Here is an 18,801-nt window from a genome sequence, read left to right as displayed (position 1 = left end):
TTGTTATATATACACTCAAGGATAGACAGTGTCTTTGAGGACAGCATTCTCTTCTCTATGATGCATAATCATTAAAGCATGTCAAGAACCTGCCAGCTTTGCCTAAGAAGAATTTATTTTTGGTAACAAACTAGAGCCCAGAAAGGACAAACTATGGACGTGATTCTTCTCCTGATCTTGAATCCATGACGCCTCTCTTCTTCTCTGACCATCACAAATTGCTCAAGGTGTTAGTGTACCCCAGCAAGAGTGAGATTTGAAAGGGACAAAGGGCTTAAAAGCACGTCAAGGACAGCTGACTTTCCGAACAAGACAATGCCTGCACCTCCCTTCTCTGTAGTCATGTTGTACACTGGATCATGACCATGTTCACCAGCACACTCGGTGGAAGTTGCTCCTTTGCTACTGGGAGAGAAGCCAGAGAGCAGAACTGTGAACCCCATCAGCCAATTCACTTCAGCAGAATTTAAGCAGGAATCGATTCAGTCATGTATGCCCTATTATTCTAAGCACATACAGCAAGGATGATGAAGTCAAGGGTCCTTCCTCTTCCTACCACACAAAATACACAGCTCAAGGAAAAAAAAAAAAAAAAACCACACACAACAAAACAGGTCTTCAGATTAATTATTGTTAGTATGAGTGAACTGAAATGCAGTTTAATTCAGCATCAAATGGTTGAGGACTGCTGAATATCTTCCACTGTTGGGACTCCAGAATGGAGAAGGACACAGATAGGGCAGATCACAGTGGTACGAACAATTTAAACTAGCAGGAACAACCTGTTGGGGTGTTACTCTGTTTGGTGCTAGATGTGCTCAGATGCTCTGAAAGAACCAAGATCTTGCAAGTGGAGCTTACATGGGTTATTTTCCTATGTCTCTTTTCTGTCTGTTTTTTGGTTTGGGTTTTTGTGCCTGGTATGACTAAATGCATGCTGCCTCCTCGGTAGATAACAAAGTTTGTGTACGTCTGTGTGACTACCCTGACACAAGTTTGCATAGGAGTTGCTGGAACATACCATCTTTGAGATCTGTATCCCTTAATCAGTTTTACAAAACTGGCTAGCAAAATCAAAATAGATCTGGGGACAGCGGGAAGAATAGAAACATGTATGTAACCAAGATGCTATCATAAACTCTATTTTCTTGGGAAAGCAGGATAAAATTAGAGCCTGCCTCATCCTCTTTCCTTCTTTCAAGTGGCTAGCTTATGGTTTTGATTTGAGTCTACAAGAAATTGTTGTGGCTTTGTTAAACCCAAATTAATTTAAACTTGGAGATAATTTTTACTCCACTCTGCATTGAAATTACTGATTTAGTTTTATGTCAAGACCCTGAATCAGCTTAAACCAAGCCAAAGGAGGCTGTTGCTAAATACTGGCTGGCTGAATCAGCTGGGGCATTTAAGAAGTTATTGTCCGCAGCAGCTTATTGCCTTCCATTTGTTGATGATTAACACCCCTGTTGTGGTTTAAACCGGACCAGCAGCCAAACACCAGCAGATGCTTGCTCACCCTCCCCCACCCTGGGGATGGGGAAGAGATGGAGGGGTAAAGGTAGGGAGACTCATACGTTCAGATAAAAACAATTCAATAACTGAAATAAAAAAAAAATGATAATATTATTACAATATAAAATACAAATGAGTAATGTACAATGTAGTTGCTCACCACCTGCTGACCAATGCCCAGCCCGTTCCCGACTAGCGATCCCAGAGAAGATCCCGAAACTGCAATCCCAGAAGCTAGAGAGATCGAGCTTCCTGGCCAACCCTCCTCTATACGCTGAGCATGATGTTACACGATATGGAATATTTCATTGGCCAATTTGGGTCCAGTGCACTGGCCGTGCTCCCCCCCCCAGCTTATTGTACACCTGCACATGGGCAGGACGTGGGGAGTTGAAAAGTCCTTGATTTCTTAGCAATTCCACGGAAAACATCAGTGTATTATCAATATTCTTCTCATACCAAATCCCATGCTAAATCCAAAACACAGCACTATTCTAGCTGTTAAGAAGAAAAATTCACTCTATCCCAGCTGAAACCAGGACAACCTACAAAGCAGTCTACTTTAGTAAGGAATAAAGCATCTTCCTTTAGCTCAGCCACTGTCAATAGCAGTTCAGACCAGCTGATTTTGCACTGAAGTAGGTTATAGTAGGCTCTCATGTCAGGGGCTGTAGGCATGTGAAGCTTCAAAACAGTATGACTAAAAAAACCTTGGAGCTATAAATTAAACAACTCAATCTGGTTTTGAAGTATGTATGTCTTTGTGTTTACCAGCACCCAATTCTGCGTCTACTAGGACTGGCCTTACTGCTGACTATAAGTTACAGACCTTTACTGAAACAACAGGACTATGCTGTGCTACACCCTCTGAGCATATAGCCAGTGACAAGTAACTAAGCTGCTATCAGAGGTATTGTGTTTGAAACTTCTCTTTCAAGTTAAAGAAAACCCACTTTTTTTAAAGTAATTTTTTCCAGCTATTAAAACTAATACTCAGGGTACAAAGGGTGCCTTGTGATGTAAGGAAGGAGGAGAGATCACAGCAAAATACCATAATAGAATATGCCTACCTTTTTACCATTTTTGTCTCAGTGACTTGTATGTATTTATGCAGCAGAATATCTTGAAAGAAGAGAATAATATGTACTCTTCATATCTGTAGAGGAGATCTTCCTCTATTGTCACCATTAAGAGTGCCTCTTTTTTAATCACCGGCATGACTTTGCTCCCCTGTGCCATCTATAGAAAAATTATATAGCAAAAAAAAATTGTAAACAAACAAAAAAAATCAACACATACAGAGAATCAATCAATGGAATTCTGAATAGGTTAAAGCCACAATGCATGCAAAATTAAATATACTTTCTTACAGGATTATATCTCCCTGTACTTCTTTCAGTTGGTAGCCCATAGGGTACTTCATGTCAATATCCATCATGACTGGCTCATGATTTTAACAGCTCTTCATTGTTCACAGTATAACTGTGCTCTACACAGTACCATTAAATTCTGACTTAACCCCAAATTACTGCACAGTAAAGGCCTGCTGCCATAAAGGCAAATTTAACTCAGTAATCTTTCACACCATAGTATCCACTTGGAATTCCTATGTATGGCACAGATCTAGCATAGTTTCTTCTCAAATAATTCTGGCACCATAAAGTGTATTCACCAACCTAGTCAAGACCACAACAGGCAGTAGGTTGGCCTGCAATGGCTTAGACTGCAAACAGCTATGGCTGCACTGCTGCAGTGTCTGTGCCCGTGCGGAAGGCAAGCTGATGCTAGTGCTGCCAAGGGAGAGTCTGAAATGCAGTGAGGCCAAAACTGCTCTCTCAGGAGCAGGGACCACCACTATATAGCTTGCACCTGCAGCTGCAAACAAATGCGTCTCTTCCACACATTCATCCCTAGCTTTATTTCTACTCCCTAGCCACCTGCTTTACATGGCCAGAACAGCTCAGACCCAAAAATGTGGTATCCATCCCCTCCCATGTGGGACAGATAGACAGTTTACCCTCCCCACCATACACATGTGCACCTGTGATTACAAATAGAAAGAGACTGTTTCTTTACCGTAAAAAACAAGATGTAGAATTTATTTTCTTTTTTTTTTTTTTTAATATGGCAATACATCTAATTTGCTTCCAGATCTTCTAAATATTCTTAATAGAAAATCTAAATATGCTGTTCCAAAGTCCTTAGACTCACGTGTGACTGGTTTCTTTTAAATATGGTGAACATACATTGAAGTTGTTGGCATTAAGCAGAAATACTGCAGCAGTAAATCTTCTCTCTGTTATATGTAGGAACTGTGCTACCAGAACTGATTTTTCACTTATTTCAAGGCATCACATCCTGGAAATCTCCCACTGATATACCTGATAAAAGAACATAGTTTGGCAGAGGAGATTTCAAAGTGTCCTTGTTATCATGAGTGGCCACAGAATCAGCTTTTTCATATATGCACTTATTTTCAATATTTGTATTTTTTTCTAACTTAAGAAGGCTTTCTACAATTTGGAGGTGTTCCAGCATATGCAGTATGGTGGCAAGCAGCAGCAGTGAATATAGTGATATAAAAAGCATTGTAAGTCTAGCTTTGCTATTCAGAGCATCCACAACCAGCTCCTGCATAATGGCTACTACTTGCAACAAGAGTTCTCCATTCCCAGACCTTCCAAGAGGAAGGACACAGGAAGGACAGGTACAAGAACTCTGAATAAAGCCATTGGACAGCTCCACAACAGCTTCATTAGGGCTGGAATCTTTTTTTGTTGATGTTGGCCAGAGATTATGATGATCCTGTCAAAAGCCTACTTTCTGGTTCAGTGATTCAGAAAGACAGCTGTTCCCTCTCTGATTGTCCTGATAATTAGAGTTGCCCATAGAACAATTCATCTCCAGCAGCTGAACAGCATCAGCAAGAACATTTGGTGGCCTCATTGTGGTGCCAGAGGCCTGAGCAAGTTGTGGTGCATATGTGCCATTGGTTGCCTGCCTCTACTCCAGCTCTGTCTTAACTGCCTCAAGAGCATGCTGTCTGGGCTGAAAATTTGGTGAGGGGGGAAAAGAAAATAACCTATATTTAACTGAGGTCTGACGCCAGCGATAGCCTGTGTGTAGGGTACTCAGATACAGTTATTGCTGTAAAAACCCATGGCACTGTCTTGCAGGTGTCCTGTTTTGTTTGGAGAGCCGCTGAACTGCAGCAGACTAAATTTGCTAATGGCTTCAGGACTGAAAGTGAAATACTACTGAGATCAAGAGATCTGCATGAATCATCTTGTTTGCCTCTGCTACCTGCCTGTTTCTGCTCACCTGTGGGGTATTCTCACAGGTTTCTGTGGCTGACAACTGATGGGGAGAGGCAGGGACTTGTGTATTTCTACAGTAACGCAATCTCTTTGGTGTTCACTAAGCAGTGAGAGTGATGCTAAAATTAATGAGGAAACACAGTACCCAGAAGGACAAGGCATCAAGTGACCACATTATTAGCCATGCTTTTGCATTAAGAAAAGTCTTCTAGAGTTCTCCAGTGCAAAATGTAACCCCTCTGCTGGCATTAGGTAATGCCTTACGGATTTTACCTTTAAGTACATGGAAAGAAGTTTTGCCCAATCTTAGGAGCATAAACCAAGAAAATCTTCCACTCTGAGCAATGAAGAGATTATGCATTTATATGAAGGTCACCAAGAGTGGAACTCAGTGTCCTTTGTTCCTTTGAGATTATTGTTTGCCATTCCTACCTAGCAAAAAGTAAACAGCAAAATCCAATTACTGTTTCCTCTAACTCAAACACTACTCAAGGTTCTCTCAAGCTGCTCTCTGAACTTAATTCTGCTCTTATAATTGTGACATGTCTTCAGGATTTATTTGCCAAAAATGCATGGATCAGAAAGTGCTATAATCTTACTGCATTATGACAAAACAGAAGTCCCCTTCTTTTATTTTTTTTTTTTTTTTTTTTGAATCCTTGCTTTCTCTCCCCTATAAACAGCAGAAAGAATGGTTTTCTGGAACCAGTCGCAAAATTGTATCTCCTTCTGGGAGTACTATAACATTAATATAATATGAAGGCACTCTGTCAGGTCCACAAAGCACACATTGGTCCAGTTTCTGGCTCCATTAAGAGCTATTTGATTGAGGATTTTGTTTTCAACCACTCAAGTCACATTACAGAAAAAGCATGGCCAAAACCAGTTTTCCCCCGTGATCTCATATAACTGAAGGATAGAACAGTGATCTCTCTGACAGGTGAAAAGCATTACAGCCTTCAGAGCACCAGACAGTATGGGTTGGATGCTGGTTAACCTGAGGACCACAGCTGAACTAATGACCCAAGCCCTGACAAGTGGAGCCCTCTCTTTCAGCCCTTGCTCGCAGTGTTTTGTGAGAGGACACAATGCACAGCAACCTTTTCAGGAGAGGAAGCAAGGAGATCTCCAGGTAACATCAACCATCAGACAAGCATATATTCCCATCTAGGCCCAACCTACCCACCAGCTTTTGCTACAATAGGAACTGAGAAAGAGAAATGTTCTGTTTACCATAAAACACACAGAGATGAAAGAAAAATATAGCTACAATGCTATGGAAAGAGGCAAGAGGAGCAGCACTCAGAATCCAACCTGACTCCATCCTGGTGTACAAGAGCTACTTAAAATACTCCCCCAAGCATGGCTACTACTAGACCTGTTTCCAAGTTTTCTCCCAATCTTTTTCCCTCCAATCTTGTAGGTTCCCCATGGAACTTCTCAGCTCCCATGTAAAGCTACCACGATCCCTCCTCTACTTGTGCTTAGAGCAGATCATCAAAGGACCATATGCAAAGTCTTGCAAACTTTGCCCTAGTTCCCAGTGATCACAGTATTTAACAGAGAAGTTATACTCCTTTTTGAACACACTGTGAATTATTTTTCATGCAAACTCAGTAAATACATCCTGTATTAGCTTGGTGTGCCATTATGGGGCAAATACCTAAGGAAAGAAAGAAAAAAAATGGAAATTGTGCAGAATCTCACTGCTCTCTAAATATTTTGACCACATTTTGAAGGGAGACACACCATGAACCACTGTCTGTCATGCTTTGTCACTAAACACTTGACAACATATATGGGGCACAGAAAAGCTCATGGTATCTCTTGGACACCATGTGTTATAAATAACACATCAGAACAGTTTGGGTATGAACATACACCGTAAAAGACCCCCATACACACAATGATAAATAGTTTTGCTTGGCACTTAATATTACCTGTTGAGTGTTGATATAGCACTTTTCAGAAAGTTGTATATGCAACAGGAAAAGCTGTGGATTCATGTTGTTTCAGATCCGGACTGGCCTATTCCCTGTCTAGCCCTAATTTCTCCTTCTATTTAATGACACCATTCAGATGCCAAGGCTAATTTGGAACATGGCAGCCCACTTATTAAGTGGGACTTTACGACAGGAGAGCATTACACTGCTGCTCAGACAGCTGCACTGGCTGCCTGGAAATCTCTAGGGAAAATTGAAAGCTTTCAAGGCTCTTAATTGTTTTGGATCTGGGTTATTTTATCAGCAGAAGAGGCACTCAACTTTGAGAAGCCTTGACATGAAAGAGATGTGGGTCACTTGGATAGTCAGGTCTGTCTCTCCCCAGATTAAACTCCCAGATGTGTTATTAAAGCCTATTTTCCAGTCTGACAACTGGGAGAGGGAACGTTAGGAGAAGCTCTTTACAACATATAATTAGTTTAGGTGCTGAGTGCAATAACATCAGCTGGTAGAATATCTAGGTGACAAAATTCTGTTATTTTGAACATTATTATAAATCAGAAAGACTGTTCAGTTCTTGGAAAGACACTTTGGGTGTTTATGTCTTGTAAAACATACCTAAATAAAATATACTCTTGGAAGTTATTCTCTGAGGACTCAACAAATCCAGAATATGAATTAGTTTAAATCAGAATTCAAACTATTATGACAAGACAGACCATGGAGTACACTGTCACGTGTTTTGCTTAAAAAAATGTACGTCACTATACCCTTAATTCACTCTCTTACCTATTGATAACACTAGTGTCTTCCATAGAGGGAAGGTTGCCTTACAGGCCAAAGCATGGACAAAGTGCCCATTCAGTGAAAGAGATACACTTACTTGAACAGCGGGCACCAAGATGAGTGGGCTGATGCTCCCAAGAGGTGCTTGGACCCATGCATACTGCAGTGGGAGCAGAAAATATTAAAGTTCATTCTTTACCTCTCACCTGGTTCTCTCACCCTGAAGGCTGCAGCCTCAGTGCATTTCTGCAGGGAAGTGTTGGCTAGTAGGGCAGAGTAATTATTTTCTGTCTGCACTCTGTTTCACTGAGTGGGTCTATACGAACATCCAGGAAAGCACAGTAACTCTTCATTGCACATACAGCAATATCACCTGGGTCTTACAAGTTTTGCAAAGTTATTCCTACCACAGCAGTTGAAGGAAAAACAAGGGCCCAGTACTACCTTCAAAAGTACACAAGATACTCCTTTGTAAACTAAAGGAATCGGGAAGTACAGCTTCAAACCACAGTTAAACCACAAGGCTTACATTTTCCAAGGTGACTGTCTCCTTCAACCAACATCAAGGACTCACTTGATAATAGAGGCAATATTCATAGTTTAAAATCTCATCTTAAAGCATTTCCTTTTTTTAAATTAAGTTACTAGCTTTAATAATAGTCCTATCTCTCAGAGCACCAATTTCATGACCATAGGTAAAATATGATGTACTTATTAAAGAGGAGGATACCTCTTTGTGTCCCTGAGATACGGAAATGTGGGCTAATCCATATCAAGATAAGACTGTGCATGCCAGCTGGTGAAAAGGACTAATGGAAAGGAGCAGGGAATGCATTTCAAAATACAGAGGTAGTCTAAGCCTGTGGATTATCTGCAGTGGTACGATTTGCCTAGGAAGTGTAATTCTTTAAGGAAAAGCAGATGGGTTTGAATAAATGAAATAAAATGTGCATACGAAAAAAATCAGTGTCAGCCCCCAACTCTCTTTATGTGTAAATTCCATATGCATTTTTAATCGCACATACTTGTATTGCCATTTTTTACTAAACTGATGCAAGATGTTCCTGTTCCTGTCATCATGGATTACAGTCTCACAGTTTTAGTTACTAGGAAGGCAGTATAGGACCACTGGTTTTGCTCACCAAGTTCCAACATTTTCAGATTCATGCGTGGTCCCCTGAGCCTCTCTGAATCTGCTGGGTCCAAAGAGATGTGTCTTTTAAATCCAGCCAAACCATGAATTCAGTGAGGTCTTTGTTGTCTGATGAAGATCTTGAGGTGTGCTAGCTCATGACAAAATATTCTTTATAGGTACCTCCAAAGTAAAGAGACAGAAGAGGTATCTGAAACACCACGTCCATTCATTCACAAACCAGGGTCCAGACTGTGAAATCCCAGTCCCACCTCCTACAGAGAATGAGGAACCAAAGGAAGAGCTGAGTCATAGTATGAAAATACTGGAATTCACTCATTACATCAGAGAGAAAGTTTTCTTGGTATATTTTTCCAGGTGTATGTCAGTCTGGAGTGTTTCTGATTTTATATTCACCAAATAACTTTCTTGAATTACTTGAAGTAAGAAATGGTTCCATCAGGACTGCTCCCATCCAACTAGTTCTGTGACTGTTGTATCTGAATGGGGTCCAAGGGTACAGTGAAGTGCAGGCAGAAACATGCAAGGATTCAGAATGCCTGAGATTAAACAGAGAAATTTCTGTTTGTCAGTTTGGCTCTTCAGTGAGACTGCCACTTCTACAGGCAATAATACTCTATGGAAAAAACAAATAACACAGTGTCAAAAATGTCCTTGCAAGCTTTGAAATAAAAGAGTAAAATGCTTAAGAGAAGTTACTTCCGTTACAACTTACACAGTTCAGCACTTGCTGTATAGACAATGAAGGGCAAGCAAAGTGACCTCAACTGAAACAGCTTTTATGAAGAATTGTTTTTCTGGTTTTATTAGGTTTAATAAGTATATTAGGCATATACAGACAACTGAATCACTCAAAAAATCAGAATTCTGTTGTATTTATTTTCTCTTTGTTCACATGCTGATTTTTTGGCTCATAATTGTTTTACAAAAACTGTTACAATTATTTGCATTTCTCATCTCACAGTTTCTAAGTGCCTTAATGAAAACTAGTTATATGACAGATTTCCTGGAAGGTAATTAACAAGAGCCTTGTTTACTTTCTCCTTTACCTTCTGCTTCCACTTCTGCTTCCATTTCCTCTTCCCTTCCCCCCAAAAACCACTACAACCAGAAAAGGGAGCAGAGAAGCTGGACCTCAGAAATATATATCACCTCACACCAGAAAAGTTCAAGAGTGAGCGTGTGAGCAATTTTGCTATGCAGCCAGCAAGGCTCTGTGCTTAACAGAGGGGCTTAACTCCAAGGAAGGACAGGAAAGGACTTAGGCGGGTCTTTTTTGCCCCCACTAACTGAATAAAGATCAGCGTTATGGGAATGCCACAGGGTTTCATTGCTGGGTTTGGGTGTCCAAATGAGCAATCCTGTCATTATCTGATCATTAATGACATGTTTGCATCATCAAGGCTATGAAATACTGTGCTGTAGATATGCCTTCTAGAGCAAAGGCTAGCTTTCTTACTGACAAACCATGACGTGGCTCAAAATGACTTTGGACATGTCTGCACTTGGGACGAAAACCAGCTGTTTTGTTAACTAAAATTTTCTACTTTCAAGAGGTTTTGTGCCACCCTTTAACCCAGAACACTATCAGAAGCAGTTATCATACACTCCCAAGAAAAGAGTAAACAAAATGTCTTCTTCAGAGAAATCACTTATTAAAGCAAACCGGTATTAAAACATAGCAGACCTTGAATAATTCCTGTTCTGGACTGTCTTTAGCTGGCTTCAAGTGGCTCACCACAATCACTTAACACTGATTGATGAAGTATAAACCTCATCACCTTTTATCTCTGCAGCTGCTTGCCTGTAGAGTCATTTGTACTCATCAGAGTAATCTCTTAACAAGAAAAGACTAACAACCCAGAGCATCAAAAAGCTGTCTAAACCCCATACTATCCAGATGAATGTACAGTCACCAGAGCTGTTTTTTCAGATACGCTTAGCACACCAAGCTGAAACCCTGAGATGCTGTCACACTGTGAGCAATGTCCTTCCAGCTTGTGGTGGATGGCAGATAGCTCTCTCCTGCCTCAGGAATCGTGCAAACATGTAGATCTTGCCCTTGGTTCTCTTTCTTCCCCATACCTACAGCCAAGCAGATTTCAAACATGAAACACTAAAAATATCGTGGTTGTGAACTCCATCCTTAAGTCAGCAAAGTTGGCACTGCCTAACCTTATAGACATGGTCTCAAACAGTGTAAGAACCAGATGGGTCTTGCTTTTGTTGGAAAAAAATAACAATGCTGGTTTTAATAATGGCTTTATTTTTCTCCAGCCATTGGCAAGATTTGAAATGCAGAATAGTCAGCATTCCACAAGTTCTGCCCACAAGCAAATGTGAGATGGCTCCACGATGTCTTGCTTCTCTGTACTGCAGGAGTTTTCTAATGAGAAGCCAAACTGCTGAAAACTGGAGATGCTGCAGCACAAAAAGCCCGTGGAGAGGAACCCTGTAAAACTAAGTGGAAGTGGAATTAAATCAGGCTGCATTGGAAATGCAGGAACCTACAGCAATGTTCATAGTGATCAGTTCCTTTCTGTAGACTGTTGCAAACAAATTGTGAAAAACTTAAACATACTAAGTTTTTCCATGACCTCATTCCATGGCTGATATCCATAGATGTTCTTCAGTCCACTTCAATAGCCTCTGATCCAGTCGTACATCTTTACAAGCATTTAGATATATTACAATAGTTTTAAAAATTCTTCTCATAATAAAGCTCATACAGAAATATTTGCTGAGGCATATTTCTGCCTGCCTTTTTTTGGTGCATGTTGCATGAATTTTCTGCTGGAAATAAAAATGTTGCCTGCATTCAGTGATCAGCTGGGAGGGAGGAGTAGGGAGGAAGGAATTGGATAAATGCATTTCAAAATCTTCTACCACTAGAAAGAAAAGTATAGTAATCCAAACCAGATGTGGGGAAAAAACTAGAGGCACATAAAGACAATCATTCTAATATCTGTTTGGTTTCTACCATTCCTATTCTTTTTAATGCTGAAAATTCAAATGCATTTATGGTAAAAACAGACCACTTTTCTAACCAGAGGCACAGATCTCAAAACAGATTAACTTCTGCCCCATGCCATGTTACCTATGAACATAAAGGTGTATTGGTATTCCTTTCTCCTCTTCTTTCAGAGTGTCATGGATAATTAACCCTTTCCTTTTCCCCTTTATCTTCTCCTATTTTCTCCTTTCTGTTATCCTTCTTCCCTTTTAGTTTCATTTGCACACTCATACCTGTTACTCTTGATCAGCTGCCTGGTCAGAGGGTACATCTGCAGCAGTGTTTCAGTTCATACCAGGAATGCTCTCCTAAAATCATTCACCTGATCATCCATCTTTCCTCACTGTGGTTTCACTAACCTTAATAGACATAAAATGGGTTGCATCCCATTAAGCTGAATGGGAAGAGGCACTCCAGCAGCTACTGAAGGTCAGGGTATGGGATGGAACTAAAGCTTTTCTAGAGTGAAACTGCTAAAACACAGTGTGGACTTCAGGTCTTCAGCACCAACTATTATGCTCTCTGAAACCACTTCCACAGCATTTCACCAAGTGCTAACCTGTTGTAACAAAACAGGCACACATTTGAGTAACCACACACCCACTAAAGCTGTTCTGTATCCTGTGAATGCATCCACTGATTTTCATCTCAGTGTTGTGGTTGTCACACACAGCTTTGACATTCTTAGCCTCCCTTGGCACCTCTTGACTACTGGGCTCCCCAGCACACCACTGATGATCTCTTGCTGCTCTGCCCTCCCCAGCATCCTTTCATTCTTCATCCTCCCCTTCCAAGAAGGCTTTGGTTCAGTTTCCCTGACCTCCATTTTTTTAACTTCCCACTTGGGAAGAATCTCATGTCTAACCACTCCAAGTCCTCCTCCTTGTACCCAAATCCTTTGTTTGCACTGGAGTAAATGCTGCCCTTTCAGCACAGCGATAACCACACAGTTTGCTTTTGCTGTGTCATTGTGCTGTTCTTCCCAGCTTTTTCCTCAAAATATTCTGTGAATTCTCTTTGCAAACAGAGAGCACTTGAAATCCCACTGGCAGCTCCTTCATTGGTTCGGTCACAGGCTCCACCGACTGCAGCAAAGCTGTTTGCAGCAGCTGCCCGCAGATAGACAGGAGGTCTCTGTGCACTGAGCAGGGCAGACGATGGCTTTGTGACCTCTGGCACCCAAGTTATCTAAAAGCCTCCTTTTCACAGCCTGAAGAATTGATCTTTCATTGCACAGCAGAATAACACTGGTTTGTGTTTCAAGAAAGAAGTAGCCCTGTTTGGGTTTAAAAGCAAAAATGTTTTCAGTCTCTGCACAATCGGGCTTTCTGGGGTTCAGATAAATGGCCTCAAGTGAAAAATACTTAATTCTTCCCCATTTAAATTGTTGCAAGGCCATGGGGAGATTTCCCCCTCCGTAGGAAAACCTGTCTGTCCCTCACTCTCCATAAAGCAGAATTCGAATAACGGGCTGATGGGAGGTGATCTGCGTTCCCAGCCTACTTCTCTTTCTCTGGTAAGCCACAGTCAGGCTGGGGCTCAGAGCACCAAACTGTTGCCTCTTGGACTCTTTCTTCAGCCTCCTACAAAATAACTTAATCTCTCTCCCTCTATGCCGGACTCCAGCATCTTTTTTTTTTTTTTTTTTTTAAGCTCATTTCGTAGTCTTACCTGGAACCAAGAGCAGGTGTAGGAAGCTCAGCAAACAGCTGAGCCCACCAGGAGCACCTGTCTCCTCGCACAAACAGGGACCGGCCTGCAGCTTTCAGAAATGCGGCTCAACCTCTGTTTCAAAACTATTGCTAACAGGTTTCTCTCTGATTGCAGCCTGTGGCTTCAGCATCATTCTGGTCATCCTGGCTGTCCAAGGCTTACCTCAAAATTGCTGCAACTTCCAAATATTAACCTTTGTGGAAGGGTCACGCTTAATCCATGTCTTTTGGCATCTATCCCAATGCACTGGTTTTGTAGTATGTGTCATTACTAAGCATCAGAAATTAACAAAAACAAGAGGACTAAAAAATGGAAGTTTTTAGCAAAATGAAAGGCACCTCTAGTATTCAGTTTGTGAATTTACACTCTCAAATAAAATTAAGAGCAGAGAAAGCATAGCAAAGCCACATAAAATGCTAGAACATTTAATGCAGCCCCCACCAACACAAACATCTGCTCAAACACTGCACAATTTTTTATGTGCGCACACTCTCGATTAACAAAACTCCATAATTAAAAAACTAGTTATACTCTGTCACTAATACATAAAGCTAGTCCTAGATTTGGCTACTTTTTTCTGTAATAAGCACATTTACAAGCTGGCACTTCTCTTGAACTAATTGAAGACATCATGTTGTCACCATATCCATAAGACCAGTCAAACAAACAGATACTTCTTTTCATATGTGTCAGACTGGTAGGTTTGTTCACAAATGGACAAAGAAATCTATTGAAATATATGAAGATGGGAATGAAATCTGGGTGATTAGTTTGAAAAGAGACATTTTGAAAGTTTAATAGAGTCTATTAGCTATGAATTTTTTTGATGTTCATTTTTTTTCTTAAATGCATTATCAGAAAGGTGGCTGGAATGCTTTATTATATTTTTGTCACATCTTCATAGTTTAGATTTTATATGTATGTGTTTTGTATCTATGTGAAAATTTTGCCTGAAGTACATTAGTTGTAAATACAGCTCAGCCAGATGCTAGTCATGTGGGCTGCAACTATCCTAAAAAACATTCAGAAATAGAGCTGCCCTTTTGCGTAGACCTGGCATGATGGTGAAAGGATCTAGAGTAGAATTCACATTTTACAGAGCCCCCATGGCAACTACCAGCTGGCATCAAAGAGCAACTTTATTTGATGAAGTCGCAGGAAATCAAACATCCATGAGTTCACTGCAGTCAAGACATGCTAGCATCATGGATCCCTGAATCATAACCACAAGCTTGTCTTATGAGGTGCTGTGCTGCTACCCTATGCTCCTGTACCCTATGCCTTGTTAGTGCCTCTCTGTTTCTCCATCCTGGAGGTCCTGGCACCAAAAGGTACCTCATGGCTTAATTCAGTCAGCCTCCTGCACATTCCAGAGCTCACAACCCCCCTGGCCTTGGCATACTGGAGGTCCCATGGGGCATGCAGCCTCACAGCAGACAGGTTCCTATGGGGAACCTGTGGTAGCCCACAGCAGAAGTGTGAAACACAAGTTACTTGGCTACCCTGGTATGCAAACGGTTGATGCATATGATAAGAACCTCCTTGTGCTTAATAGGAGCCAGGCAGGGGAATGGAGGCTAAAGTAAAGTAATTATGTCCAGGAATTGAGAAAGTCCAACAGTAGGGGAACTTTGGGGTACAAAGTCACTCATCCTGAGCTTTACTGTTGGTAAATCCACATATGCCCAATATTGCCTAAATGACAGTATCAGAAATACCAATGGAGAAAAGCAATCAGGTATGGGGTGCCGAGAGGAGCTTGGTGAGGGAAGGAAGATGCAAGGATAGGAAAAAGGCTTAAAATAAGAAAAAATAGGGAGTAAGGTATGAAATCAGGCAGAGGAAAAGAAAGGTGGATCCCCTCCAGCAGCAGGAGCACAAATGCCTGCAGACAGCAGCGATGCTGACCTGTGTGCCCCAGACCACTGGGATGCCAGCGGGACCTTCCTTGGACAACCCATCATCAGTTCTATGTCCGTCAGATTTGGTGTGGGAGGAAATCTATTTGCACCTCCACACTAAGAGAATTGTAATTTGATTGTGTTTATGTGTTTCACTGGGATTCAGACCTATAATTAACAGTTTCATAGTCAAGCCCAATACTCTGCATTGTTATTTAATTACAAGCTGCTATATGATTGCCTAGATCACTGAGAATTTTGTTGTCCTACCCATTTCATTCTAGTGTGATCATTAATCAACAAACATGTTAATGAGTTTGCATCAGCTACCTCTCAAGTCTCCAACCTGAAGAGGAAGTGTCAGACCTTGGCAGTAACAATGCTAAAAGCAGCCTGAACTGAAAACGTTCCTCAGCCTGCCAATGCCCAATTCTCTGCCAAAAACTGGTATGAATTTAATTAGTCATTACATATTTTCCAGGTCCTTTGCACTCTGTGTGTTTTGTCTGTGCAGCTGCCCTTGGCTACTAAAAAAACCCCTGAAATGCCAGAAGGTCCTTCCTCCAGAATCTAGGTTATCAGAAATCACTTCCAAATATTGCTATCACAGAGACAGGGCAGAGATTGCCAGCAGGAGACAAAGTGGTGCAGGATTAATTTCCAGCAAAGAGACAGCCTGAGACAGACAGAAATCTCAGCAAGGACAGACTGCTTTGCATCCCTATGGATGAATGAGGAAGGCTGAAACTGCAGTTTTGTCAGTCAGCTACACTACTGAACATTTTGGCAGAAATATTGAATTACTGTATGTATAGGCTGCAGTACTAACTTCCAGTATTCCCTGACCTGTAATTTCTTATGTTGCTGTTTCTACTGAAAACCAAAAGTCTAGCAACTGTTAGTCATATTTAACTGAAGCTGGAAAAGACACTCTGTTGAGACATAATGAGACATTTTTCTAAATGGAAGAGAAGCTGGCATTGAAAGTTTCACAAATTAGCTTTTGATTGTTGCACGTTTTCAAACATTTTGGCTTACTGTTAGATCCCTTCCAACCTAGATGATTCTGTGATTCTGTGATTCTGTAATACAGGTTGGGGACGAAGCTACAGATGTTTGCCTTTGTGATGTCACTGCTTCACAGCATCAAGATTTTAGTTTGACAGCCAAAAATATCTTAAGTGATTTTACCTAATTACCCTTGCTTATATGTCTACATTCCTCTCTTAAAAGTCTTTTTATTCCTTTCTACAGGTACATATTTCTACAAAAAGTCCTGATTAGCTCTCATGTTTCAAATAAAGGATATGCTGCTATTAACATATGTGCTAGACACTATATTCCTGATACCTAAACTTTTCTCTATGGGATTCATGTATTAGTGCATCCCCAGTTTCACCGGTGAATCCAGGGCCACCTTTAAGCTTTCACACACCTGTGCTCTCACAGTGGAATTTATTCAGCCCCTACTTTTATCTGTGCCATTGGAGATAATCAGAATGCTGAGATACTCAGAATACTCTGACAATGCCATGAGCAATGCTGATGGAAGTTGGCCTGGTCTGTGCAGGGAGTTGGACCCACTGCCCTCCACAGGTGACTGCCCACCTCGGCTGTTCTCTGGTTCTAAGCAGCAGTGACTGCAGTCCACCTACCAGACCGTTGCACTGCAGGACAGTTTGGGGCTGGCAGGGACCTTGGTAGGTCTCTAGTCTGACCCCTGCTCAGAGCAGGCTCAGCCATGGGGTCAGACCAGGTTGCTCAGGGCTTTATCCTGTGGGGGCTGGAAACCCTCCAAGGAGATGGCACCACCTCCCTGGGTCCAGGCCCTGTCCTCACAGGGAAAAAATGTCCATTATCTCCATCCCCTCTGGCTCTGCTCAGCTCACTGCCCAGCAGGATGGACCCAGGGCCTTCTCCCCAGAGCTGCTCCTGATCTCACCAGCACTGCTGCCAGGGCTCAGACTGCCTGGGGCAGGGCTGCCCTTTGCTTCTGCCCCAAATGCATGAGGGCCCTGTCTTTTCCTCCCACTAGTCCAGGTCCCTCTGGACAGCAGCCCTACCCTCGTGCATATCGACTGGTGCCCCCCAATTTGGCATCACCTCAAACCTGATGGTGTACTTGGTCACTTTCCCAAGTCACAGATAGAGATGTTAAACAGGACAGGCCCCATGGCAGACCTTGTGGGACCCTATGGGGCACCAGTCTACAAGCAGTCCAGTGACCACCACCTCTGAGCCCAACTGCCCAACCAGGTATTTACCCCTCTGGTGAGACACACACCCAGACCTCAACATTCAGCTTGGCTACAAGGATGTTGTGGGAAGAGTGCTGGAAACGTTGCTGAGGTCAATGTAAATGATATCCCCTGTTTTCCCCATGTCCACAAATCCAGTCATTTTATCACAGAAAGCAATGAGGTGTGTGAAGCATTATTCACTCTTGGTCAAGCCATGCTGTCAGTTCCCCATCACCATCTTCTCCCTCATGTGGCAAGACACGTGCTCCAAGAGGACACAGGCTGTGATTTTCCCAGGTACCTGAGTGAAACTGGGCAACCTGCAGTTCCCAATTGTCTTTTGGCCCTTTTCCAGTTGTCAGGGACCTCTGTCATGTATATGACAATAAGATAGGAACATCTAAAAGAAGGGAAAAGTTACCAGTTCCCATTCCATGCCGTTTAAGTAGGAAATTCTCTTTCCACTATCTTTTGCTTTGAAAATCTGCCCTTTGCTAATCAAAGGTCAAAAGTTCTTGCAGGGTAGCTCTATTATTTTAGTTAGAACTGAAGTCAGACTTACCTGGTAGTCATTGTCAGGATTGTGTCATTTTTTCTGAAATTTAATTGAAGTCTTCTGTGTTTGAAATCTCTGGACATGCATATGAACAGCATGGCTTTGAGAAGCAATATAATGACTTCCTTTAAACGAAGTATCACATGAACCACCTTGTAAATAAGGACATGCTGCTATGGAGTTCCCTTGGTGTTTTGCCCAAGTAGGAGGTGTAACAGTCAGGGCACAGCTCTATGCCAGGACAGAGGTAAACTTGAAGAGAGGACAAAGTGCATTCTTTGTAGGCTCTGATTAGACAACAGATGTGAGCAACATGCCTGTATGAGATAGCCCTCATATTTTGAACAACTTTGCTTTGTCTTCACAGATCTGAGAATAGGAAGAGAAATCTTTTCTAACACCTTTTCCCAGTGGAGAACGGAGAGTAGAAGTTCTGGCACTCTGTACTGGTGTGTCATACTGGTGGCTCAGGGATAAGAACATTACCAAAATACCCATGCTGGTATATAGGCTGGGAATATCCTCTGCAGTCATAACAAATAAGACATGGCAGCAATCAAGATCAGGGAAACTGTGCTACTAAAAATGCTCTGAAACACTACTCCCTGTTCAAATCCAACTGAAAGAAATAAACTTGCCCTGTTATTTTAACTGTAAGAAACTGAAA

Source organism: Strix aluco, chromosome Z (genome assembly GCF_031877795.1).
Source record: "Strix aluco isolate bStrAlu1 chromosome Z, bStrAlu1.hap1, whole genome shotgun sequence".
Classification (NCBI taxonomy): Eukaryota; Metazoa; Chordata; class Aves; order Strigiformes; family Strigidae; genus Strix; species Strix aluco.
The sequence above is the reverse complement of the archived record's forward strand: the minus strand, read 5'-3'. Positions refer to the sequence as shown.